At 38.6% G+C, this 26,065-nt stretch overlaps 1 protein-coding gene across 7 annotated transcripts in view; it reads right to left on the bottom strand.

Moving 5' to 3' along the window:
• HDAC9 (histone deacetylase 9) overlaps positions 1 to 26,065 on the bottom strand; it is a 452,666-nt gene that overhangs the window by 154,401 nt on the left and 272,200 nt on the right. The gene's annotated exons all lie outside the window — the stretch shown is intronic.

The following is a 26,065-nucleotide window of genomic DNA, read 5'->3' on the forward strand; positions in this document are numbered from 1 at the left end:
TAAGGAGAGGCTGAGACAACTGGGGTGGTTTACCCTAAAAAAGAAATGGCTTCAAGGGTGAGCTAATTGCAGCCTTCCAATAACTGGAAGAATCATACAAGAAAGATGAAGAGAAACTATTCACAAGAACACGTAAGGACAACTAGGAATGGTTTCAGATTGAAAGAAATGTAAGTTTAGATTTGATACCAGACAAAAATTCTTTACTGTGAGGGTGGTGAGCCACTGGAGTAAGTCACACAAAATTGTGGATGCTCCATCCCTGGATGTCTTCAAGGCCAGGTTGGATGGGGCTCTGAGCAACCTGGTCTAGAGGAAGGAGTCCTCCTCCATGGCCGGGGGTTTGGAACTAGACAACCTCAAAGTTCCATTTCAATCTAAGCAATTCTGTGGGTCTGTGACCTTTACCCCTTTGAAGATTTCAGAGAAATATATTGCCAAATCTCACACTTAATGTGGCTAAAATGCCCACAGACTTCTTCTCCAACACATATGTAGTAAGAGATAGAGTTTCTTGGAAAACTGTGTACATACACAGATGCATCTCAAATATTACAAGTTATTTTAAGAACATTTTTCTCTCTTCAGTGCAGAGCTCTACTACCCTTTTCAGATTTTGGAGCACAAGGAAATAGTGATATATCGGAAATTGGTGATATAATTTGAGACTACAAAATAAAGGATTTAAATGTAGGAAGGATGTTGCAGATGGAAAAACAAACTGTCATGAAAATCCTTTCAGATCTGTTCTTTATATTTAGAATTCTATGTAGTTGTAGAATGCTCTAGACATTTGTAGAATAAATATGTTTCTGCAACAAAAAAGTGCAACTCGTTAATTTTTGGGGTTTTTTTGTTTTATTTGGGATAAGATCAAATTATTTTTAATTTGAACAAAAATTGAACTGAACATCAAAAAGTTACTTACAAATATTTGCCACTTTGTTTTCTCAGCCTAGGGTTTGCTGCTTTTAATAAGTAGGAGAATTGCCAGAATGGGCAGATTTAAAATGGAGGAAAAACCCATTATGTATTCTGATTTAGGAACAAATAAAAAGTTTAAAAGAAACAAGCAAAATATTATGTGCTAGCATAGCACAAATTGTATAATGCAGACTACAAAATAAATTATGCAATTTCTCATTCCTTAAGCCAATCTCCAAACTTAAAATGCAAAATAACTTTCAGTAGATACCATGTTACTTGTTATATTTCATGGGATGGATAAATTAATTTATCTGAACTTGCCTCATTGCACTGTACTTCAAGTGGGGCTAGATTGCTGTTACAAGGAGGGATGTGGAACACTGGGTGAGACTAAAATGAAGAAGAAAGAAGGAGCAGTATTACAAAATCCAAACATCTGAATAGCATAAGGTCTTTTTCCATTCTCACCCTCTGTCCTTTATTTTATGATAGTGCTTTCCACTTTACTTCAGGTTTTAAAATTTGGATGCTGTTTTGTTTGTATGCTCAACTATAATTTCTTGCTTTTATCCCTTTTCCAAAAACTGAATCGTTCATGTGCTCACATTAATCCTCAAATATCATAAGATATTAAAACAATTTCAATAAATGGAAGCAGTGAGAATAAGTAAAAAGAATACTGGCTGAGGAGAAGTGGGGCAATAAGAACACTTGTCCCAGTGTAGAACTTCAGGAAGGTTGTTCATTGATTTGCTCACACTGCATAGGGGTCTCAGCATTGCATTAGCCAGTATTTTTCTTCACCTAGAAGAGAGATCTCTATAAAGTATCCAGGAGTAACTTGCAACAAAAGAAATCTGAATCCTTAAAAGAGCAAAGGACTCAAAATTACAGGCCAAACAATGGTCTGCATTCCTCATCTGGGCTCTGTTACTTCTTTCTATGATCTATGTACTTCCTGAAACAAATAAACAGTTTTAGGAATATTAATTACAAATTTTATAGCTGCCTGCATATGGAACAAAAATAGCTTTCTACTTTAGACAATGAGTATTATTTATTTTTTGTTTCAGAGGATAGCTGCTTAGTACTTAGAATTACTATCTCAGTTTTAAAGGCCAGCTGAGATAGCGATTCAATTCAAATATTGGGGAATGCAGCCCTGAAGATCAACTCCATGGCTTAAGGTGAGGTCCCTTAAAGCACCTCCCTAGCTGTGGTCTGATGGCAGCTTGGGAGGACATGGACATGCTGGAGATTGTCTTGGAGGTAGTGGGTGAGCAGGAGGGCCAGAAGCAGTGGGGAAGAGGCAGATGAGCCAGCTGGGAGGCAGGAATACAGTGTTTTGGGAGCTGTGAGGGTGCAGTCTGAGAGATGTTCCAGTGACTCAAAAGAAAGGACCTGCACTCAGTGGGAAAGGCAACCTCCTCCAATCATAAGTTATAAAATATTCAGTTCTGTTTTGGGGCTAGTCTGGATTATTTACATGGAAGTCTAGATAAACTAGAGGTGTACCAAGAAATTTATTGTGGGACTGGGATATTATTTTCACTGAGATATCCAAGAGAAGGATTTGTCATTTCAATAGCTGTGTCTTAAAGCACTGCCCAAAAAGGAGGGAGACAGAATTCTTGCAGCCACACAATAATTAGAAAAAATATATACTGGAAAACATTGCACCAATAAATAAATAGCTACAACTTTAACTATATCTGGTGAAACCTGGGAAGACAGAGTGGAGGAATCCTGAGAACCAGTCAAAGCAAGATGTTAATTCTAATTGCTATATTTAGTTGGCCTTGTGTTGTGACAAGTTTGTTATTATGCAGATTTCCTACCTGCCACCTTCTATGGGAGGATTTTACCAAGTGAAGTTATGCAGACAATTCCCCTTGCTTCTTACCTCTTTATTTGTAATTATGTTGGCCCTGTGTTCACTCAAGATAACATTAAAGCTGTCCCCAAATGCTCTTGATTGGGGGCCTGTGACAAACGAAATCTTTCAGTGCCTGGAATAATATTTTTTCCTCTGTTGCAGAAGTGTAGCTACCAACATGCTGAAAACAAAGCTGTGCTTGTTTATTGTCTGACACTGGGTTAGTAAGTGTTATGAAATTTCACTGGTGTGATTTTGTAAATGTCCTTTTTCCTCTTCAGACAATATATAGTGTAATATATTGTTCTTAAAGCTTTTTTGTCATTTTTGTTTTTGCTGGGGATGTCATCTCTTCTGCTCTGTAATAAATTTTATTTATATGATGCATATATATACCTTTCTCAATACTATCCTATTAAAGGTTATAATGAAAACAATCTGTAATTCGTCTGCTACTTAAAGAGAATTCTTGTGTGGACAAGTTAAAGTGTAGGCATTACAGGTCCAAAGTGCACAAGGATTAGAAATCCTGATTTTTAAGCCACTGGATCAGTAAAAATTGCGTTGTATCAATAATATTCTCCTTTTCTAACTTCATTTCTGGTTTAATTATGGAATAATACTGCACTGTGGCTTTCTGTGTTTCTTAATACAACTGATAGCAGTGGAGATATGGTCAGAAGTTGTTTTGGTTTGATGGTGCTGTATTTCAAGAGGTGTAGGAGAAAGAGGGTGGAGCAATTGGCACTGTAGAATTGTGAATTGTAGAATTGGCAGCTTTTAGGTGCTGCTCAGACCAACTAAAGTGTCCCTGCTCTGTGTCTTTGAGTTGGGTGAAAAAGGGGTGAGGAGAGGGAGGCTGATCATCCCTGTGATCCGTAACTTCTCTGTGGTGAAGTGGTGGAAGAGCCCACGGCACTTCCCAGCTTCTGTGTCTTTGGGGTCATTGTGGTCCTTAATCTTGTTGGGAACATCCAGTCCATTTTGTTTCCAACCTCTGGAAGCATTAAGCCCACTCAGAGGAAAGGAGGAAAGGGGATCATACACATGAGTGTATACATCATGGTGTGCACACTGTGCCACAGCCAACCCTTGGGGCCACTGCAAATCCAAGAGATGTGCTGACAGCACTCTGGGCAAGGTGGTGCCAAAGCACTCCAGACAGCTGGCACCCCACATCCATACCTGGCATCCAGAATGGCCTGGGGAAATTCTGAAAAAGAAAGGATGCTGTGAAATGTATCTCAGACCCTTGGCAGAGCTGCAAAGGTGGGCTGAGAGCTTTGAGGCAGGGCTCAAGGCACTGGGTGCTGCCAGCCCAGCAGCTCCTGCCAGAACTCTACAATACAAGGCATGTTTGAAGGTTTCTTCCCAGGAACCACAGGGGTTAAATGCAACCTGATTGCAGTATCAACAGATATGCTAAAAACAAGATTTAGCCCTGAGCCCAACCAGAGAACCTAATGCTGTCCAGAAATCCAGCCACAGGCAGTGAGCTTCTCAGCTCCTTCCCTCTCTGCTTTTCCAAATCCTCCTCTGACTATGGATATTAGGACTTTGCTGCTCTTGATAAAAAAAAAAAAAAAAAAAAAAATGTAATTAGAGCAATTAAACAATAGCAACATTCAAAAGAGGAGAAAATATGTGAGACTGGGGCCAAGCTTTTGGCTTTTACTGACAATTTTAGAAATATCCCTGGTTTTCATCATAAAGGTTCAGATTCACATATCCAAGTGGCTCTTTGGACATTGAAATGTGCTATACATATGGATATAATTTAATTCATAAGAATCTGATGGCTGCTACCTAGTCAGTCTACAGAGAACTTCAAAGACTTTTACTGTACATTTGGAAATAAGAGACAGGATTGTTTTTCGGTTTTTCTCATGTGCATTGTGAGGCATCAATCTAAGCTATGACCAGGTTATTTTTTTCTTTTTTTTTTTTCTTTTTTTTTTCTCTCAGCCTGAATTTAAGCCCTGATGACTGTTTCTTTTATATAGCAATATTCACCAATGTCATAATACAACATACTCTAAGTGTTACACCCTTAAGAAGTTTCTAGGCTTCTTTTTTTCTGGGGGAAGAAATCATGAAGTTGCAAGGCTTCCAGTACATTTTATAGAAAATTGTTAATTACCTGGAGAATTCTGATTTTAGGTACATCCAGGTGTTGCTCCAGATACAAAACCCCAGAAAATGCTTTGAAAATTTGGGTTCAATATAACTTCAGGTGGAAGCATCTTCTATCTCATTTAATCTCCAGAGTTTTGTGTGTGTGACAGGAAAAGGTTACTGAGCTCCCTTTCAGAGCTGGATGTATTTCTGGGCTACTACCTCTAATATCTGGAAATTCAACATATTTCAGTAGAAAAAGTATTATGTAAAGTTACCCAAGTTGATACAGCCAAAACTCTTTTGAAAATTAAGTCTTGTTACTTGTGCAGTGATTGCTAACAGCAAAAATCAATCTTATTACAGTGTAAGTGAAACATTCCAACTTCTTGTGGTAGGAAGGAAAACACCTTCCTTAGCAGGGATCCATGGCTGGCACCTCTCAGCTGTGAAATGTTTGTGTCCCTAGGGGCTCTCTCTCCCCAGGGGCAGAGGGGGTGTGAGAGCCTCTCCTTTTCATTTAAGAAGGGTTACAGGGCCATGCTGCCAAAAGAGCTGCACCAGGGGCTGAAAGTCCCAAGAGAGGTTTGGGTCAAATTAGGTTGCTTTGGGAGGATTTGGATCTCTGAAGATGTTTAGTTTTCATTCTTTGAATTAAAATTTAATTTAAGTAATTGAAATACATAATCCGTCTCTGAGGAATGCTGTCCTAATCTTGTCTCTTAGAAGTAAAAGCAGGATTTTCAAATTTTATCTGTTACTGATCAGCTGTATGAGCTTACACCAGTCTTCTAATGTCTCTGAGCCTTTGTGTCACCTTATCTCACCCTGGCTTTATCTCTCCTAACTGTAGATATTTCAAGCAGTTTGTCCTTTGCAATGTGACAGTTCTGTGCTCAACGCTAAGGATGCTTGACTACAATAGTGGAGTTAAAGCACATCATAATTAATGAAAATATACCTCAAAAATCCTCTTCCTTACTGCTGCTTGCCTTCCCCCCTCAAAAAAAAAAAAAAAAAAAGAAAACAAAAAAAAAACCAAATTAACAGGAAAATACTGTTTCATTTAGTTGGTTTCAGCATAATACATTTAGGTCCACATATATTTCATATTTAAAAAATAAAAGAAAGAAGAGGTAAGTATAAGGAACCAGAGCAAAAGGAGAAAATGTGAGAGAAGAGAAACTAGATGGGAGAGGTATAGAAAGAACAAGAATCCAGTTCTAAAAGACAAATCATAACTCAGACTCTGGATCCAACATTCTCATCACCTGGAAACAGAGCACCACAACTGTGGATTTTGGATATTCATACAGTATGAAGTTCAGTTAAGAAAACCCTGATGCCCCATGTCACTATGCAATGATAACTTCTAGAAAAGCTTTTAAATTTAGATTACCTTTGTTGTAATATGAAGGCTTTTAAAATCTGTGGTTATTTTGGAGGGCTTTTGTTTATTGCTCTAGTCCACTATAAAACAGTGTCTATCCTGTTTATTCAATTCCTCCAAAACACCCCAGAAAAGAATTGCTGTATCATGTGGTTGTGGTAGCCCAATGGCCAGAGAAAATCAGCTGAGAAAGCAGGGCTGGTTGTGCACCAGCTGCAGCCCCTGCCTGTCAGCAGCCACAATCACTAACCTTTTTGGGAAAAGTCACTTCCATCAGTCAGGCCACTGCAGGGCAGTGGCCGCAAGGCAGCAAAACACTGCTTGGAATAATTCTTTGCAGATGCCAGGAACCGGAAGTTTCAGGGAGAAAAATGAAAGCCATTCACTCTTCCAATGACACAAGCCTTTGATACAACAAAGTCAGTTGGACAGAGAGCTCCAAGGTCAGGAAGGCACGTAAAGATTGGTGATTAGAGAAATACTATATCAGCAAAGTGTGGCAAGCTATTAAAAGAAACTGTAGCTTTTATGATTGTGCTGCTGGAGCTTCCCCAGGGCTATTTATATTAGATATTGAGTTAAGCATAACTTATTTAGTCTCAGCATTCCAGAAAACATTTTGATGTAAGCTACTGAAGGAAAGTAAACACAAGGAGGAGGAAACAGGGCTGATCCCAAACAGATAAAAATTTTGTAATTTAATTTTGTGAACCCATGCATGTTAGAGCATTAAGAAAGAGGAATTTTTAAAAAGCTTGATTTGACTTAAAGCTTGGTTGATAGAGGTATTTAGTCACTGTGCAGCTGGGGGAGGATGGGTGGGGAAACAGAGATGATTTATCACCTTGAGTACTTGCTACACCCTAACAAAGCATGAACAGAGTTTTCTGTAGGCATTTTCATCTAGAGCAGATTTTATGCACATGTGTGGTTCTCATCTAATGCTGTGGGCTTGTGTGTATGTTAAGCCAAACTATTTGCTTAGCTGGGCTGTTTGCCCAGTGGATGTCCTGATGGCTGGTGACAGGGATTTGCCTGCCCTGTAGCAAGCAATTAAGACTCTTTGGGACTGTAATTTAGGAATTGCTCCATGAGTCTGGATTTTTGGTCACTAAGTGAAGAATCCAAAATCTGATGCAGAGACTGGTAATGTCTGCACAGATTATATCTCTCAGCTCAGCAGCTCTAGTGCAGGAATCAGGCTTGCTAATTTCTACAATAATAAGTCAATAAATCCATGGGGAAGTTCTGCTCATGGGCTCTCTATTCTCTCAGAATAACACTGTGGACCTGGAGAAATCACAGGTATGAATGTAAAGGTGTGGTTTTCTTTGATTTGCCAGAAAGTACTGTTTATTTAAGACTGAGGAAGTGGGAGTGCTGAAACCTCAAAGTCAAGTACAGCTCAGCCCCCTTAACACAGGAGAGACATCTCACCAACAGGTCATTGCAGAGGATTATTTTCCTGCCATCTTGACTGAGTTTTGATTCTTAGATTTATTTTTTTAAAGGTGCTTTTAGGGGGAGGCTAGCACTTACAGGTTTGTCTGAGTTCTGCAGAAAAAGAAGTGTGAAGGAATATAGTAGAACTAGTATAATGTCACAGGTAGCACTCAGTAGGTGTTATCTGTCCAGAAATACTATCCAAGAAATAGTTTGTATTTCCTGCTACCTTGTTCTGACCAGGAGCTTTAATATCATGTCATTTTTGATTAAGCCATTTTGATTAAGCCAGCCCTTGCGTTTTCCTTTATCTGAGTAAAATATATGGTTTATAAGATTGTGAAGACCATACTTCTGTGCTTTTCTTGATTAGCATACTTCCCATTCCATGACCTCTTATTACTTATAAAATAAAGATTATCACTCAGATTGTGTAATTCTACATTCCTGTGTTTGAGTGAAAGAAAACTTCCTCTTCCTTCTCACCTTGCTATGTATTTTTCTTGTGCTAATGTTTTCACTGCAAAGAAATTATTCATTACCACAGAAATATCCCAGCTCTGCAGGTTACATATTAATGATCAGTTCTCCCAGACAGAGGATCATATTCCATTTAGAGTGCAAATGTTAAGTCTTATGTCTGCTGCTTACCAAACATCACAGAGAGGACTTAGCAACTAAGGCTTTATTTGCATGCCCTCTGCCTAAAACCACAGTAGTTAATGCAAAAACTTTCCACAAATATATTTTTTCCCTTGATTACTCAGCCTTATATACTAGTCCTAATTCTTGATATATTTAATAAGATGATGCTGGGCTATAAATTCTCTCTCCCTTAATTTACCCTAAGTTGCCATTTTGCTGAATTTTTAGGCTGTCGTTAACAGCAGCATTTTACCCAGGAATACCAGCATATTTTGCATGTTGTGAAGACAGATTTGAAGTTTTTGGGACCCATAGCTAAAAAGGGAAAAGGCTTGTGTTGTTGACTGTTTGGTTGACAAAGATAATTCATGGCTCAAAGAAAAGGAAACAGAAATGTGTTTTACCCTAAAGCTAGACAGAAAACTAGTACACAAATTTATTCAAAGAATCTAAGTTTGGCTATAACTGAAGGACTAGATGATCCAAAACAGATTTATGATGATAAGAACATAAGAAATACCTTACAGCATTAGGCCAGTCTATCATGGCCAAATAGTGTCTCAGACAATAGGAGATGCTATTTAGTGAGAACACATGAGCATTGTTACTCTTTCTAATTTATTCCCCACATACCCTCCCAGCATCCAGAATTTCTACATTGTAGATGTTAGAGGCACATCCTCTCTCTTTCCTTTAATATCTGCTTACAACCATGAATTTGTCTAATCCTGTTTTGTATTGATCATTCTCAAATCTTCCATGGCAACAAATTTCAGAATTTCACTGCTCATTGTGAAAAAGAAAAAACAAAACAAAAAAACCAACCAACCAACCAAACAAACATCCCAAGAAAAAACCTAACCAGTAAAACCCACCTCACCAAAATCTTGTGTGTTTTAAACTGAGCTCTTCATAATTTCAGCAAAGACTCCCAAATCTAATATTGCAGGATAATCTGAGTAACAGTTTCTTGTTCACTTTGCCTGCTGCCCTTCTGATGTTCTGAATCTCTTGGTATTCTGTAGCAGAGTTAGACATGTTTACCCAGAAGGGTCTGTGCACTTTTTCAGCCTCCCATGGTGATAATGTGCCCTGGTTCTCAGTTGTACAAACTACCTTTCTGCTCAGCCTTGTAGAAAGTGATCCTTTAATTGATGTTTGTGCTGCAGCAGCCTGGTGGATGACACACTCACTGGAGAGAGGACTCTGCCAGCTCCTACCAGGCTCCCTCCTTGCCCCAGCATCCCCCAAATCTGCCACCTCTTCTCCAGACCAAGGGGAGGCTGGAAGCCAGACAGGAAAATCTTACTATTTAGGTGATAGTCCCTAGGGGAGCATTTGAGAAGTGCTTTTTAGTTTTATTTCAATGTTTAAATGTTTCTGGTTTATACTGCTGTGGGTTTGCCTGGGTAAAAGTCCCACATTTTATACAAAGTAACATATGAGTATTTCAAATTGTTTCCTCTACACTTCTGGTTCTATTTTTCAGACTCTTAATTTTGTCTTTCTCTCTTTTTCCCTGTTCTCCCCTCTGGGAGAGGATGGTGTATCTTTGCACAAGTCATTAGTGTGTCTGCATCAGTATTGGCAAGCAGTATGCAGTAAAAATTTGACTATAATGCAGTTTAGTCAAGAAAAAGAGGCAAACCCTGAAGGCTGAGACCAGCACCAATTTAGCAGTTTGATATTAAATATATTGCCACTTTCTAATATTTTCAAGTAGGAAATAAATCTCCTTTCTGTTGAAAGATAGGTCTCCTTTCTGTTGAAAGATAGTTCTGCCTTTGAAGATAGAATAACGTTTACATAAATGCTAAGGTCTTCTTTAATGTAGCTTTCATTATCTCCTATGTTCCCCCTTTCTCTGAAAGCTGAAGTGACTGATGTCAAGATCAAGGGAGTCAATCAATGTAGATACACTCCAGGACCCAGATAGGATATAAATCACCCTTACTCCTAGCCATGGTAGACACCTAACTGAAGGACAGAAGTTTACATACTCACCATCCTTGTGGGGGAGGCTAAATTTCCCAGCCACTTACCTCATGGGCACCCCTCATTCATTAACCAATTGGGGTGCTTAGTATCACTTATCAAATAGGCTAATCAAAGTTTGAGAGAAAACAGCTCTTGACCATTTCTTGCCCTCTGAGCACTCCAGGGCCACCTCCCGCCCCTAGACTTTTATCTAATTAAAGTTAAAGAGGGGAAAATTAATCCATGGAAGAAAATGAGATAACAGCCACCACAGCAGACCATCCCAGAGCCTGGTTTGGCTTTCATCTACTGCTACCTGACAATTAACTCTTCAGCAACACAGGAACCCCTTTTTATGGGAGCAGAATCTGTCCCTTCCCACAATGATGGGTGTTGTATTTTCATTTCTCACTGCTCCGTGCTGCAGTTCCTCTACTTGTAATGGGTGTGGGTGAATTAGAAAGGTCATCCTTTACTTTCCTTCTCTCGAGCTTGACTTAGTGCTGTTTTCACTTGCAGAATACAAAAGTGAAAACTATAATTTATTACAGTACCAGCAATTCAAGATGTTTTGCTTGGATCCTGTGCTTGCAATTGGTTACCAACATTCCAGCCTTTCTTGCTTTTGTTGGCTACAAGTTTATAACCCTCAATTTCATTCTCTAAATCTGTCTTTAAGAAGACATTTCACAACACAGGGTTGTGGAGTTTTTTTACCTTAAGAAAAAAAAAAAAAATGGAGTGTCCCTTTTGTAGATTTACTGCCGTTTTTGTGGTACCACTTGTGTTCCTGTTTGGTGTTCTTTTGTTTTAAGTTCTTCCCTTTTAAACCACCTGATAGTAAACTTTCTGAATCCCAAAGGATCTTCCTTTAGGATCACTTGAATTTTGTCAGCAGCTGAAACTTTGGCACCGTGAATATCAGAAATAAGTTAACTCTGGTAACACAGCAGTTGTTAGCTGCACTGTGAGTGGAGAAACTGGTGTTTTATGGGGTTCTTGGGAGTCCTGAGCTCTGCTCCTCCAGCTCCTGCAGCACCTGCCAGGAGCAGCACAGGGGATGGGGGCAGCTCCAGCACGTCACCCTCGCTGGCATTTTAGGCTTTGGGGCACCGAGGGAGCAACAGCCACAGAGTTCAGCTTTCTTTCTAAAAATACTCTGATACTTCCAGGGCTGCATTTATACTACTAGAATTTTAGCAGGAAGCATTGGATTATAAAGTTTGTGGGACAGGCACATATGGCCAAAATTAGAAGTGCTGAGGAAATCCCACTTAAATTCTAGTTGTCTCAGTGTTGTAACTTGCACCTTGAGGCACTCAACGGTGGGCAAGGTAAAGTAGTCCAAAGTAACCCCTTTTGGACTTTTTTCTAGAAAATAAAAAAATGTTTTAATTACTGCATGTCTATTTTGCTTTGGAATGGGTCTTTGGAATGGAACTGTACTGCGTTTTGTGGAGTTTTTTATTTGTTCATTTGGGTTTCTTTTGTAGCATGTTTTTCGTTGTATTTTCTAAGCCTTCAAAGACTTTGTACATCTATAGCACTATAGACAGCATTGGACACTAAATACCCTAAAACACTAAGATTAATATTGTCAGTACCCAGCCCCTAGCACTTCATAATGGGCATTCTGTAACACAGTTAATCACTTGTAAATGGAAGCTCTAAAAGATAACAGGGTTCAAACCGTTTTATTTAAATCAAAAAGAAGCCCTTTTGAAGCTTCCAAATTTCTTCCAAACTTTGGGAAAATTTTAGTCCATATCAATGTCTAAACTAATATCTGGCCTCCCGTTCAGCTACCTGAACTAATCCATCAGCCTGACAATTTAGAACTATGACCTGCAGCTGTTTGGTTATGGAAGGGACACTGGTAGGGCTTTAAAGGGGGATAAGTGAGGCAGTGAAAATGAGATTCAGTAATCCTCCTGTACTTTAAGGTATTTTGCACAGGGTGGGAAGGAGCTGAGACTTTTGCTTGCTTGCCCCATGCCAGGCAGCAGGGGGGGAATCTGGGAGCTCCCTGGGCTGCTGCTCACTCAGTGCTCCCATGGAGACAGGTAGCAGAGGGGTGTTTGCCAAATTCCTCCTGCAGCTGCAGTGTCAGAGAGGGGAGTTCACCAGGACCCAGTTAAACTAACACATCAATTAATACCAGCTGCTTTACTCTGCAGGGTGGACAGGACCAACTAGGAACTGGAATATCTGTAATAGGGAAATACATTCGAGAGAACAATTCTGTACTGGCAGGGGGATAGGCTGCAAACTGTAACAAATCTTTTCCATCTCTAGTTTCTACATATATAATTTATATAGGGCACTGAAAACTAAAATTGTTGCGAACTTTGCTCACTATCCACAAGAGAGAGATTTGATCCAGTGACCCAAAGGCGAAAGGTTCTGTATTCTATTAGCAACCCCCTGCAAATGCAGTCCCTCTCCAAGGTTTTTATATCAATAACTAAATACCACTAACCTTTACAAGCTATGTGGTAACATTTTTCAGTCTCCTAATACTGAGTCATTTCCCCTTCAAATGGAAATTTGAGTTTGTCTTAAAAACGGAATTTATTCAGCATTTTGTTGTTAGATATTTAGGAATTCAGTTATTTTAGAAAGTGGAGTGGGGAAGAAGAGCAGGTTGGATTGTGACTGTGTGTTTGGAGTGTCTAAGACATTGCCCTAGGAGAACACATTAGGCACCACTCCTACACTACTTATTCCACACTCCCCTGTGACTGATTGTGAGAGAAAATTCTTCTCTTCCCCATTACTGGCAGTTTTACATCTTCTGCTCTATTGCCCACTGGAATGTCCCTTGGAGTTCCAGCTGGGATCCAGAAGTTAAGACTCGAGTCTTGATCTTGATACTAGTGAAACTTGTAAACAAGATAAAAAGTATTTCTACACATACTATTTTGAGCATGCACAAAAATGTGTACAAAGAAAATACAGTGTTATTTAATTTCTACTAAATGTAAAAATGTGGAAATAACCAAAAATAAGTTACATAAAATAGCAGTTGGAGGTCAGTATTCATGTTAGAGGTGGTCTTGTTCTATTTTTTTTTCTTTTTTCCTTTACCTACAAGCCAAACACCACTAAGCCAGAAACCACCAACCAGCACAGTCTCACAGTAACAAGATATTAATAGCCCATGGAAAAATCAACATATAATTTTATATTGCACTACTTACTACAGTCCCTGTATCTTTTTTAGTTCTGTAACATGAGAAAAGGCAGTGGAGTGACATGCAGAAAACTTGTGCTCATTTAAATTTATAATATATTCAAAATACTGTTGGTAATTTTTCATATATGTTTTTAAGGAACTCTCAGTTCATTCTTTTGTTACAGAAGGATGGGAATTTTTTATACCAATTTTAGTACTGTTGCTTCTTGTTTAAACAAATCTACCAACCTTTAATACACAGAGAACTATATAATAATCCTCAGCCTATAAAGTACCTTTGGGATAGGACACATCTCAGTGTCTGGGTCCACACCATCACTTATATAGGCTCCCCTCAAACATGAACTCTTTTGTTGTTTTTGCATACTGAAGTAAACAAAAAAAATGTTTTTGTTAGATCTCAGAGAATGCATTTGCATCACCTGCAAGGAGCTCCAAGGAACTGACCCCCACACTCACAGGCAAATAAGTGTGTTCACAATAGACACCTAAGCATTTTTGTGGTTTTACTTAAAATTACTTCACAGAGGTTCTTGTCTGTTGTGATGGTCAATGACCTGAACTGTGCTGAAGCATGCTTAATGCCTCCACAGCTACACATGATATATTGTTGATGCCACTTCATTTGCCTTTGTCCCTTTTTGCACACAGTTTCCTCAGCATCAGTGATTTCGAATCAGTTACTGCTATAGTTCCTAATTCTTTTTTATATCTCCTTATCTTCACGCATGGGCCACAGATTTTGTTTGTTTGTTTAAATTATATTGATTAATCTCTTGATGACAAAAATGCCAAATCTAGCAACACAAAGAGAATTTTCTGGTTAACTTGAAAAGACCTTAATCTGCATTTTCCTAGCCTGGTCTCCTTGTAGAGGCATGTAAACTGTTTAGCAAACTTTCCATCAGTGTCTCTCAGCTTTTGCCTCTTGGAAGGACTCACACTGGTTCGAAAGTGCAAAGCTCTTCCCTGATTTCAAAAGTGTTAAAATAGCAAAAAAAACATGAAGCAAAGGAGAAGGAACAGAGACACAGCTCCTCCAAAAACTCTCCCTCTAGCAATAAAAAGCGAGCTTGAAAGGAAGAATCCACTCAGCAGGCAGGATTTAGAGGATAAGATGTTATACATATAACACCACTCTCAAAGGCAAGCTGAGAGCTGCACTCAGCATGCAAAGGCAATGCTTTAGGTCAAGGCAGAAATGCCAGAACTTTCCAAGAATTTTGGATCATCCAAGTGAAGCCATGGAGCCTGAGGTAATGGGAATGCCTACTGGGGCTGAATTTCAGCTTGCTCCTAGGACTCCATGGGTTTTAAGGATGCTTTGCTGCTGTTTGTATTCTGATTTTAAAATGAGATTAGACACTTGGGAAAACACTGTGTTAATCTGCTCCACAGTGATTCATGCTGATCACCAGACTGAAGAGAAGTCCTGCTGAAAAGCTTTAAAACTAGGCAACAATATTGGAAGCAGAGCCAAACCAGCAGTGTTATTTCTAAGGCTGAGGGCTCCATTCCAAAACTACTGTCTCCTTTTCTCAAGCAGCTTAGTCTTCAAAAGAGGTCCATTTAATACTAAAAATTACCATGATTTGGGGGTCAATAAATCTTATTTGTTTAAGTGATAGACCACAAAGTGCCCCATGAATTGATCTACTTCATGTTGGCATGGAGTTTGTCATCTCCTTTTTTTTTTCCACATACCCAAGTACTTCATTCTGCTCTCTCCTTGAAACTTGGAGGATTTGGGTTTCTCCCTCTCCCAAGACAGTTATCGTTGGCCAGTGCATCAAACAACTTGTCTACTGAACTCCAGCCACAGAAGAAACACACCACCTACCAAACCAAAGGCGCCCTCTTCAAATCACAGTCCTTTTTGGCAGCCTCCTCTCATACCATTATACCCAGAGCAAACTATAAATCTTGTGCCTTGGACACTACTGGCTACCTCAAGTGCATAAAACCAACTATTACAATGAGCTTAGTAAAATGAGCAACTGCTAGAAAGGGATTGTGCTGTAGGTGTAACACATTTCACAGAAATTGTTCCATATAGCTCCATCTTTTATTTTTCAACATTCAAAAGCTTCTCTCTAACGAGCTTGAGCTTGCTAGAGCCATTTCTTTTTTGTATCTGCTGCTGTTTTTTTTCTGTTTCTGTATCTTTGCTTTTTTTTCTTTCTTGATAATTTGTTGTTGTTGGTTTAGGGTTTTTTCATGGTTTTGTTTGTTTGTTTTTCCTGTGTGGTCTTTGACATTCCTTGTGAGCTAAGAAACATGCCATACCATTGCAGGAAACATCACCACATGGTTCCATGTAGAGGAAGAACCTCACCATTGCTGTCTAAGGTAAAAAGTAATTTGAAAATGCCAGACAAAATTAATATCTATTGACAACAAAATCTCACTGAATTGACATAGAGCTTCCTAGTGTTGTCTTCAGGTTATTTTTCAAAGAATTCTTGATATTTCTGAATGTGTGGGGAAGTAGCAACTCCTTCTGACAACTCCTCACTATAAACTGACTGAATGCTGTGCACAAAAGGGTACTTTATTCTTTTATTGAAAATAAAACTCAACTTCTACTTCACTGGTCTATGCTCAGTTTAAAATGTACTTTTGAACTGCATTGCTCCAGACTATACAGTGGAGTTGAGAGTACAGTAAGTACAAACTGTAATATGGTAGATTGTTCTAATCTGTTAGTATGGAAGCAGAAGTTTCAGCAAGGCAATTAAAATGGTAACTGAAATGCAGTGGCTTTGAGTAATGTGGCCTGAGCTTTCACAGCAGCTGTCAGGAGGCACTCAAGTGTCCTTGCAGACATGAAGGCAGCCTCACAACAAAGGCTGTTTCTCCCCTCCATCAGCATTTGCACTGCTCCAAAATCTTGCTCCTGCTGCCTCAGTCACACATGTGAGTGAGAGAGGAGGGAGGACTTTACAAATACCTGGTTTCCAGGGCTGTGCAAAGCTGAATAGGTGACTCTCCACTTCCTGAATCTGGCTCACATCCACTTGATTACTTGCACACTTTTTACTCTGCTGCCTTTCTAGTTACTTGGGGCAAGGTATTTTTTTTTTTCTCCCCCATGTCAGATCCAGCTAACAAGAATTCCTTTGCTACAGGGCAAGAATGAAACATCATTAAATCATAATTTCTTTTCCACAAGCATTGCAGGTATAACCAAGCTTCTTTCCTCCTATGCCTCCCTCCCACCCCTGAGAAAGGGAAGAGACTAGCCCCACAGTACTGCATTTCTTGGGTCACCATAACTTAAAGCCCTTTAGAAGAAGGAGAGAACAAACTTGAGAAAAAACAACATTTTTTATCTCCCCCCCTTCAAAAGCAAAAGTTCACACCGTGTGCTTTTATAATCAGAGTGAGCAGGGAATTTTCCCTGTTCAGGCAGCACATGGATCAGCAGTGTTTTCACTGCAGCAAGCTCCAGGTTCTGGTCTGAAGATAAGCTGCTTTCTTGTCTTGCCTGCTTTTATATGCTCTAATTAAACTTTCTGGAGCCCATGCTTAACCAAAAATATAGTGGAGAACTTTTTCCCTTGCTAAGCAGGCTTTGCTCATATATGTTCACTGACAAATTTAAGAAACTGTAGGAAATTGGTGAAAAGAAGCAATTCACCTAAATGGCCTGTCTAAATGAAATGTAAAAGCACCAGATTTGCAGAGGAAATCAAAGTCTGAAAAAGTAATTACATTTGTTTAGATTAAATGCAAGAGAGCATTTTAATAAACAAGCAAAACCTTTGGCTAACATCTTACTTCTCAGCTTTTCTCTTATTTTATGTTCAAAATTAGTTATATTTTATCCTCAGATCCATAATCCCCAATAAATTAACCCATCCAAATAGCACATGTACAGGATAAAACAGTATCTTTGATTTTGATTACTTTGCTTATGGTTGCAATTTAGGTAGCCTTGATTCCAGCCATTGTTGTTTCTGTGGACTTGAGCACTCTTCAACTGCAGAGAAAATCTCAGTTCTTATATGGATCTAGTTAGGTTGCTGGCTGCAAACAGATAAACATATCTCTTTTTTGTTGACAAATTACATAATTTTGCAAGTATGCTGCTGTTTATGCTATATTTTTGCTCTTTTTTAGGAGGCATTGACTTGAACTGTTGTAAGCTGGAAGAAATTACTTGTGAATGGGAGTGGTTTTATTTGTAAATTCAATTCTCAAACACTCAACAGAACTACAGGAAACATTGCATTAACTGAACTATTGCACAGAGACAGCAAAACTGACACTATCAAGGCCCTGGAACTTCTTGAAACCCCACAAATCAGCAATTTGACTTTTGTCTCTTATGAAATACACTTGATATAACATAAATAGCTTGTTAGCAAAAATACCTTCCTCACTGATCTAGTGCTAGATAGACTTTATGTGACACTAAAATGTCATTACACTTTACTAGAAGTTTTTTGCATTGAAACAGAAAAAATGCTAAAAAATGAGTTGTGACAGAATTTGAAATGGAGAATAGTATCATTCCAAGGCAAGGAGTCTCACCTTCCCTGCTTCCAAGGCACCTCCAACAGGAGTGCAGAAGTACATGGTTAATGTGACAGGAAATAAAAATGTAGCCAATCCACATTGCTACAGCTGTGGGAGATCAGGATTAAAATAAGGGGAAAATGAAGAAGATTTATAACATTTCAAATTTAGACTATTAAACTAAAAGTAATTCTTACTTTTGACTATGGGTAGTGCATTGTTGCACTAAGAGTTGACAAACTGATTTTGAAGACAAGTTTTAGTGTAGCTCTTTAAAATAATCTTTAAGTATATCACACAATACATGTGTGATATGAGAAAATGGGTCATAAATCACTGAAATGAATATTAAGAAAGCAAGATACTTGTTGACACAGGCACAAATAAAAATGTATCTGAAGGTGTTATTATTCCACTTACATATCCTCATGCTCTCATGCATGCAAATCAGAAGCATAAATGTAACTTTGGAGGATCTGTTTTTCAAGTAGTCTGGAGCTTCTGGATTTCTGGAAATCAGGCCTTTAAAAACGTGGGATTCTTTCCACACATCCTTCTGGAAAGTTCATTCTTCCTAATTCAAAACCCGCAGCAGCCGGTGCCTTATAGATTTACATGACAGCTCTTCTCTGTCTCTCTCCTCCTCACACTTTGTCATCTTTGGACTTGAATAGTGCAGCATACTCTTGCCTGACTCCTCAGTGGGATATTTTTCAGCCTTTCCAGAATCACAGTACTGAAGCCAATACTGTATTTTTTGGGGGGGGAAGGGAGGAGATAGGGGATAAGGGGAACGTTCTCCACAAACTTCAGCCTACTAAGTTTTTCTTGGACTTCCTCTGATTTCTTTTATATAGAGCTGCCATTGACACTTGCTAAGTTACAACACCCTAAAGACTCACAGTGAGTTATGTTTTTTTTCTATAAATGCAAAGACATATGTGCTGCTTGTGTACACCTTCATGCACACTCCTAAATACCTATGTTTATCTACACAAAATTCATCAAAATGTATAGTGGTGAAGGCAATTCCTGCACAATATTCTTTTTGAAGTTCTTTGGTTGAGAAGCATGTAAGTATATGAACTGTTACATGAGGAGACTGGAAGATATGCCCACACCTGTTAAGTAAGTGGGAAGTAGTGTCATCTAGTGGTTAGCTCAAGGCTAAAGGGGACAGGAGCTGTAATTCAGCACATAGTAAACATTTCTAATTCTTGCATTGCTGTACTCTGCACCTTAGAGGAAATAAGTGTTACCTATTATATCTCATTGAATCAGCTAAAAAACAAAGTAAAGCCAGTTGGAGAAATATCAGAACTAAGTAAACTGTTAGGATGGACATTTTCCTTTCGTGCATCCATGTCATCTCACCAATGTTTTCCTCTGATGATGTAAACTTCTTCAGAGCATATTCATAGGCCATCTACCCATCCTCTGTCACATTATATAGTTAAAAAATTACTGTGGCAGGATGCTGGCACACTACTGTATAAAGAAGTACATTAATTTATTGCTGAAACATACTAAAAATTTGTATTCAATAGTTTCCAAAAGAATGAGTTGGCAAATCTTTCTATATCTAGTAATACCTTATAAGATGGAATTTGCTTAAAACATGGTTCTTACTTTTTCCTGACAACCTGATTTTTAGAAATAGTATCTTCATACAGTCTTAAATACTTTTAGCATCACTTCTGATTGCAGGAAAAGGTCAAGGAAGTTGTGCTGTTAAAGATAAACTTAAGGCTAAGTGTTTGAATAATTTTTCTGTAGATTTGGGTTTTATAATATGAATAGAGTACTCTAACTGCTCTTCAATTTTTGTCAAAAAACTTAGAGGTGTCATTTGTAGATATTTCTTACATAAAAATAATATTATTTTGTTAACATAAAAACTAACTTATACCTGGCTGCAATGGTATTGATATAAGTATTTGCTATGGAATCTTAGTTTCACCCGTAACAATTTCATTTATTGAGATGAAAGAAACAAAAATCTACTGGAACTGTTGAATGGAGGGCTAACCATATTAGAAAGGAGCATTTATAAACAGAACTTTTCCAGCTGCCCTTGCTAATAGGCAATTCTAAAATAACAGTGATGTGTGTCTTAAGTTTCTGCTAACAAAGCTGATTTCTGACCAGAAGGCTAGAGTATTCTTTTTCATCTATTAAGCCCTGAAAGTGACAGTTCTTCTTCATATCCCTAATATTTCCTTTTCAGCTCACCAAGGCCAAAATGTCATCTTTTCTTGTAAAACAAAAAATCAAAGCCAAATGGTTAAAATGCAAAGTTTTGGTTAAACAAACAGTCAGTATTTCAGTGGTTTTATCTGCAGCCTGCAGAGCAACTAAACAAAGCCAAGATATTGTCCATCTCTTTGACAGACAAAGAGCCTCAGAGGTCCAGAATGACATGCCCGGGGCTGGCACGTGATTAGAGTAATTAAATTAAATAGCAGGAAACATGTTTTCCATATGCCATTGCCTGGCCACACACAAACTGTAACAGTAAATCTTTTATATTACATTGGTTCAGGGAAATGTATAACCATTCTAAAAATGCATGATGCCCACAAAAATAAAGGGGATATAGTAGCATATTCAACAGGCTCCCCAGCTTTGGTCACTGGTCTAAAGTGCCAAAGAAGTTAATTCCTTATTTATTTATTAATAAAGCTGGTGCTTAAAATGCCCTGAGCATGTGAAAGTTCCAGATATGTTACTGGATTTACAGTGGAGGGTAGTGCTGATGCTCCAAACCAAGGGGAAAATAAAATCCTCCCAGTAAAGTGAAGATAAACATTTTGGTTATCTTCCACACTGAGATCCTAGCATATTCCTGTCAGTCTTTTACAAGAGTTAGGCAAGCTTCACATACTCAAAGCATTAAAAATGAATTTTTGTTTCAGTTCTATTTTCCACAGCAGTATCAACTCAAATTTCTTTGTTTTCATGGCCAGTTGTTAGAAAAGCCAACATGTTTATCCACACCATAACACACTCAGAAGAATTGCTAGTCAGTGGGATCATCTGTCATCCTTGAATTTACTTGTCACTACACTATTAAGATCAACTAGAACATTTGCTAATCCATTTCTGACTCATCTTTCAGTGGTTGATGATGTCAAATCAAATATCTGGTATTTCTGTTGTGTAATGGTTTTGTACAACAGGGAAAAGGCCACAAATCAGTTTGGAAGGAGCTCTTAATCAATTAAGGAGACATTTAAATGCCCAATCCTTGGGATTTTTTTGAGATGACATACAGAACCCTTCCTATAAATGAGAAACTCTGAAGACTGTAAAATATTTTTAATATGAAGATTATTAAGAATTAAAAGAAAACCATTTCAGCACATGAAAAGATGCTCATTGAAAAAAATTTAAAATGTAACTTGGCCCTTTCTGATGAAATATATATTGGATAATTTCATAAACATTTTAGATATTCCATCCTCCCTTTATCTATCTCCTTGACCCAGAAAACTCAGAGATGAAACAATGTTAACTTCAGTGTTTCTGATTTCAGATCCACTACTGAGCTACAGTATTAAGTTTATTAACTGATTCTATTCAATTAAATCAAAATAAGAGCGTCAGCTAGAAAAATAAATGCAAATTTATTTTTGAGAAGTAATGTAAAAGATGATAAAACATTAATAATCTTTGTTCAATCTTTAAAATTTATGATATTTCTCAAGTTATTAAAGTGTGATTCAAGATGTAGTCATATGGAGAATTAGAAATTGAGACTTTTTTCTTCTATTCCTTTGAATGCTTTCTTTAGAAACTAATCTCCATTGTTTGATCAGAAAAAAATTGTGTTTAACAGTGAATCTAATCAAAGGAGACAACAGTGACAGGACAGCAAAGACTAACAACTCACTTTGGTAGGACCTGAGAGAGCTCTTTTTTTTAACCTTTCTTTAACTGCCTGAACTCTTCTATTCCCTGAAAGGACCAGTGCACTTCAACTTAAATTATTTAGTCTGAACTTTCTATAATGTGGGTTAAACTAGCATGTTAAAAGGCAAAAAAGTTGATCCCCAGTAGCATATTGTCTTCTGAGAACAAGGACAGTGGGAAAAATATTTTGTAGCAGGTGGAAATCTGGAGCCTCTGGCTGAAGTGATGCCATCATTCCCAGGAGGGGACAGAGCTGCTCTCTGAGCCTAGAGGGATCTCAAGCAGCCAACCCCAGCAGGGCTGAGCACTTGTGAGAAGCAGTGGTGACTAAAGGCTCACAGCCCTTCCCAAGAGGGTCTCTTACATCTTCTGATTGTAATGGGACAAATCCAGACAACTTGCCAGAGTTCTGGGCTGGTACACCAGGGGACACCTACATAGACAGACATGGGAGGGAGAAGGGGCTGGAGAAACTTCTGGGTAGGAGTTAATCACTGAAGGGGAAAAACTATGTGATAGCTTTGGGTATAATTGCTCTGATTTTACTCTGCCTCTCACCTTTTGGTGCTTTTCCAGCATTACCCTTTTTATGGACACAAGTTTTATGCTGTGAGGAGCCTCCATCCCTGTGAACCACCACAGCTGTTTCAGTGGCCTGTAGAGAGAACTAGGCAACATTTCCTTGCTCTAGTAATGCTGTCCAGCACTTAGACCTATGACAGCACATGAAACCCAGTCCAGTGGCTTCTGCCAGCATTGAAGAAACTCAGTTTTGCCCTTGGTGATACCGTTGGTGAACTACTCAGACCAAAGGGTTTGGACAGTTTCATTATTTTCTCTTCTAGTTCTTATTCCTTGCTCCAAAGAAGTGCTGTAAGCCTTGAGGACCTCCTCCAGCACAGCACTCCTCAGAAGCAATGCAACACAGGGATTGAGCACAGCACCAGTAATGACTGCCAGTTGTTCACTGCTGATGCCACAGCACTGTAACAGAGATCTGTGGAGAAGGCAATGCCTGAGGGGAGAGTCTGATTTCTAAAGCAGTCAAGTTGTGAGACTGCTTTCCAGCTTCTCCTTTTGCACAAAGCATCTCTGCTGTGCAGTCAGCTGCATGGCTTAAAATCTCCTTGTTTTGTTAGGCAGAAATTCTAAGTTCAATGGATGAACTTAACACAGAAGACCAAAATACATTATATATATTTATATATATATATATACATGTCCTCCTTGACATCAATTTCTCTTTCATTTATGGGATTCTGCAGGTTTAATGCAACTGATCTCAGTGGAATTGTGTCCCTGCTTTCCAAATTGCCAAATCCTCCTCCAGTTATAAACCACTCACCAGACAAGACTTTTCAATACAAACATACATTAAAGGTGAGGAAAAAAAATAGGAAATGTCAGAACTTCATGAATAAGAAGTTGCTGTGCATCAAACATTAAGTGCCCTGTCTTGTGATTTCCTTAAGTACTAGCTAAAGTAATCATGCAGTAGACACAGTAGAGCTGATCCTGGTAAGACACCTTAGTAAAGATCTTGGTAAAGATCCTGACCCTGGTAAAGAGCTTCAAAACTTTTTGTTATCTAATGTACCTGACCCACTCTAAGTACCTGTCTATAAGTTTATACTCAGCCTCTTGGGATGACACTAAATGTGCAGATGGCCACATCAGTAAGATAAAAAACCAAACACTCACTTCTACTATTGACCAGCTAAGTTTCACAGTATCCTTTCAAATTTCCAATGATCCTCACTTGTGGCCTCTAGGATTGGGTATTGATGACCAAAATTATGAAGGAAAGTGTGTTGTGGAATTGTTTCTCAGTTGTGACCACCTGCATGTCACCTTTACAACAGCACTCCACAAAGCTGTGCCCTGTGCGTCTGACATCCCACCAGGCTGAACCCACTGCCTCCTCTCTCACCCAGTGCATTCCACATCGATTTCACAGCCTGAGAGCATTTTGACAGCCACTAAAAGAAGAGCTTGAAAATTAAAATGACTTAATGGGCTTTGAGTAATTTTCTTTCATTAAAAGATGGAGGGAAAGGGCCAGAGAGGTGAAAGAAATGATTACTTCTTTTACAGGAGGGTCCAAGCTACTATAACTGTGTCATATCTAACTTGAAAGTAGTCAATGGACATGAGAAAATGAGCAGCCTGCCTTGTTAGTGGATTATCCATCAGCAAGGTAAGTAACAGTCCCCATGCTAATTCTCAGTCTCTTGCTGCAGAAACAGATCTTGCTCCTGTTCCTTTGTTCTTGCTGGTCCTGAGCTGCCTGTGCTTCTGTTCTCAGAGCTTGCCTGAGAAGGGATGGAGATTGTTATGAAAAAAAAAAGAAAATCACTCACACAGCACAAAGGGTAATGCTGTACATATTTTAACTGAATAATTAGCACCCTTAGCAAGACACAATTACCTGCAGAAAGGGCCAAACCAGAGCTATGGATGAACCTGGGCTGATGGCACCTGTATTCAGCACTCCTGTTTTCATTTCTGCCAGAAATGGTAGAAGAGAATATTTGAAGCTTTCTCGTATAAAGTCAGCTTCAGAAAACTGTAATATATGCAGAAACTTACGGGAAATTATGAAAAAGACCTCTACAAATTTAGATAAATGGTGAAAGCCAAGAAGTTCTAGAAAGTAAGGAAGATGCCAAGAGATGTGCTATTGGGTTTGGGTGCCTTTGATACTCTTAGACAAGGTGTCAAAATGGCTGAGAAATGAGGGAAACCAGTCACCACCTGTCCCTGTGTGCAGTCAAGAAGTTGAGTGATGGAATTACGGTCTCTGATGTGCAGTAACCCTTCAGCTCCTATTTTCAATAGAGCAAGATCTAGGAGAACAAGCCATAGAAAAAGCTGGTCTCGGTAGCTGTCCCTCTGTACACAGCAGGAGAGAATTTCCCAACAGTGCTTTGCCCTGTGCTCCTTCTGGGTCTGTTTCAGTAACAGAGATCTGCTTTAAAAATCTGCAGGCTGCCACCTAAAAACTATCAACTTCTCTTATTGATGGGAGCAATAGGAAAAGACCAAGGGAGGAGTATGAGACTGGATCCTCCTTGCTGCTTTGCAGAGAACCTGAGCTGAGCCTTCTCAAGCCCTTGACGTGGCTGCACTGCTGCAATCTCATAGCTGTAATTTGCACAAGCCCCTTTGCTGAGGAAATACAGGCAGTATGAACAGAAACACCTCCTTGGTCTCCTGGGGATCCAAGGGTCACAGGTCAGAACATGAGAGGAGACAGATTTTGCACTGCTTTCTGCATTACAGCACCTATGTTTCCAAGGCATTTGGGCTGAGCTGCACTTCCAGGACATTAAACAACGTAGCTGTATGAAGATTTAACCAGAAATATACTGAAGTATAGTGCATTAACTCACTCCTGTATTTTAAAGTAAGGAGAAAAGTGGAAAATTGTGCATGTGCACATATGAATATTTACAGTGAGAAAGACATTCAGAGGTCAAACAGAATTCTTTCCAAAATGAAGCATTTAAAGAAGCAACTTTCCAAGAACACATAATCCTCTTCAATGACAATATTAATGAAAATGTGCTGTAGAATAGAGGAAATTATAAATTGCCCAAAGGTAGAAAATTGTATCATCTAACTGTTAAAATCTGCAGTGATAATTACTGGGATATGGACTTGGAGGCTTTTGATTCATGCTAGTTATATAGCCCTGATTAAGGAATTTTGCCTAGTGCTGCCCCAGTGGTCTCCTGACATTCTGCTTTCTCTGACAAATAGGAGCAATAAGAAAAAGAATCAAGGTGTTATATCCTCAGTATTTGAAAGAGGAAAAGAAGCATAAAATCTCTTGGATCTATTAATAAAGCAGTGTCAACATTAGTCCATGAAGGTATCAATAAAATTAAATAATTTTTTACATTGTAATGCTATATGGTCAGGCGGACAATTCAGTTCGTTAATTTTATGATAAAGTAAATGTTATTGCCTTCTGTAAGTTTATAATAGGAGACAAAAATAAAAAATATTAAATTATAATAAATATTAAATATTAAATAATAAATATTGACAGTTATAAAGG

This window comes from Erithacus rubecula (assembly GCF_903797595.1).
Source record: "Erithacus rubecula genome assembly, chromosome: 3".
NCBI lineage: Eukaryota > Metazoa > Chordata > Aves > Passeriformes > Muscicapidae > Erithacus > Erithacus rubecula.